The sequence below is a fragment of the Corvus kubaryi genome, unplaced genomic scaffold (genome assembly GCF_017639235.1).
Source record: "Corvus kubaryi isolate FWS band 111438036 unplaced genomic scaffold, C.kubaryi_AGA036_p1.0 78, whole genome shotgun sequence".
NCBI lineage: Eukaryota > Metazoa > Chordata > Aves > Passeriformes > Corvidae > Corvus > Corvus kubaryi.
Window position 1 is genome coordinate 1216570 of NW_024582065.1, and position 2503 is coordinate 1219072.

The following is a 2503-nucleotide window of genomic DNA, read 5'->3' on the forward strand; positions in this document are numbered from 1 at the left end:
CCCTGCCCTGCCTGCCGAGGCTCACGGACCCACAAAACACCACCAGGACACGGAGCTGGGCCCATGTCTGGCTTTAATGTCTCGTGTCCCTGAGGGGCTGAGCCCGACCCGGCTGCCTCCTCCCGGGAAAGGGCTCTGGGTTGCCTTGGAACAACTTCGCCCCGTCCCCTCTGAGCCCGGCCTCGCTGCCGGCGGGGCTGCACCGAGGCGCAGGCGGGGAGCGTTCCGGTCCCTGGGCCTGCGACACCGGGAAGCGACGCTGGCCCCGGGCTGCGCCTCCCGCCGAGCTGTGCCGGGGCCATGCGGGATGGAGCGTGAGCACAGCCGGACCCCGGGGGGGGGGAAGCGCTGCAATAAGTTAATTTTTAAAGAGTCTGATGGCCGGGGGCTCTCGTGCGGGGCAGCCGAGCGTCCTGCGGGCCCCAGGGCTGCATCCAGGCCGGTGCTGAGCCCTGGCCGTGGCCGTGTCCCTGCCCACCGAGGTGTCCACGGCCCGAGATGTCCCTGACCCACCACCGGGTCCATCCGCTGGGGTGGGGTGGGGTGGGGTGGGAGCCCCCCTTCGCCATCCGGACCTACTTGAGGAAGACGAGCAGGAAGAAGGTGGAGACGATGAGCACGAGGATGCCGGCGGCGAAGCCGAGGCGCAGGTTCTCCATGGAGACCAGCGGGGGCTGCGTGTCCAGCAGCAGCCCCCGGCCCAGCAGCCCCAGCAGGAAGGCGTGGTGGGCCTCGGAGCCGCGGCGGAGGCCGCAGGGGGACACCGAGCTGCTCACGGTGAACACGGGAGCGTGGGACGAGCACAGCGCGGCCACGGAGCGCGACGAGCCCTGGCCGGGGTCCGGGGGGGCACCGCCGCCGTTCTCCTGCCGCTCCCCACGCGGGGTCCCCGGGTCCGGTGTCAGCTCGGGAGCCGCCGGGGCCAGCTCGGGCAGCAGCGTCACCATCCTGCAGAAGGGGCAGCTGACGAAGGCCACGCTGGCAGCGCGACACACGAGCCTGCGGAGGCAGCGGCGGCACAGCGAGTGGCGGCAGGGCAGCTGCTGGCGGCCCCCCCCGGCACCCCAGTACGCCTCGTAGCAGATGCCGCACTCCCGGCCGGGCTCGGGCCCCGCTGCCATCGCGCTCCGCGGGCACGGCCTGGCCCGGCCGCTTTTGAAGGCGGGGGGCGGCGATGGCCGAGCCCGGGGAGGGGAGAGGGGCCCGGGCGGCCGCCCCACCCTGAACTTCAGCCTGGCCTCAGGGTGCCCGGCGGGCGCTGGAGCGGCACAGGGAACGCTCCTCCTCCATCGCAGGGCTGCTGCCCCTAAAACGTTTACCTGCTGCTCTTTCCCTTTACCCTTTCCAAATCCATTATATTCTTAATACTTCCCAAGCACAGTTTCTATAGTTAATTTACTTCAGGACCAGGCCAGCAGTGGGGACAGCAGCCCCGTCGTGCACCCATTTCCCACCAGCCCTGGGGTCTGTTTGCCACCCGGTGCAGGAGGTGGCCCTGGCCAGGAAGGACAGCCCGGCACTGCCGACGCTCCGGGAAGCGCTGGCACCTCTTTACGGGCACTGTCCCGGAGCTGACCTTGCCCTGAGCTCCTGTCACTCATTACCACCCCCAGCACGGCCCGGCGGCCACCGGCTGGGAGGGAGGTGGTGCCGGGGGCGGTGGGATGGAAGCGGGGCACAGGGGATGGAGGGGGTGTTGCAGCATCGCTGCTGCTGACCAGGTGTCGGGGCAGCCCTTGGGACTCTCCTCCCTCTCCGGCCGCTCCCCTGTGGTGCCCGTGTGGTCCCTGACTGCCCCGGGGAGGGGGGGGCACAGGGGGGCTCTTTGGGGGCTGGATCCACTCTCCCTGCTGCTCGCCGTGCCTCATCTCCCCAGCCAGGGCTTGTGACTCCCTCCTCCTCCCCGATCCCAGGGAATGCCGAGGGGGAACGGGGAGGATTGAGGGTGCGTGACCCTTTCCACGACCTTTCCTGGCCTCATTTAGGCACCTCCGCCAGGGCTCCCCTCCTCCATCCCAAGCACTGGCTGCTCCTGGTGCAGCCCCTTGCCCTTCCCCAGACAGGACCTGCCTGCTCTGATGTGCAGCAGCAGCAAAACGTGAAAACAGAGGCTGGAAACAGCCCCAGGATGTTCCCGAGGCACCGGCCCTGGTGCTGTGGCACGTCCCCAGGACACTGGTGGCACGGGGTGCTGGGCACAGGCCACCTCCATGAGGCCACACACGTGTCCCACAGCGATGCTCTGCACAGGGCACCTCATGTGAAGCAACCCAAGCGCAGGGTCCAAGGTCTCCTGTCTGCCTGGACATCCCCGGGGCAGCTCCACAGTGAGCAACACCCTGGGAGAAGGCCCAGAGCCTCAAATTCTTCTCTGTTTGATGAGCAGATGAGAAGGAGGAGGTGACACTGGGACAGCCAGGCACGTGGTGGCCCCGTCACTGTTCCACAACCCCCAGCTTTCAGCCACCCCCCCGCAGAAGGAAAGAGGCAGCAAACACTCCCA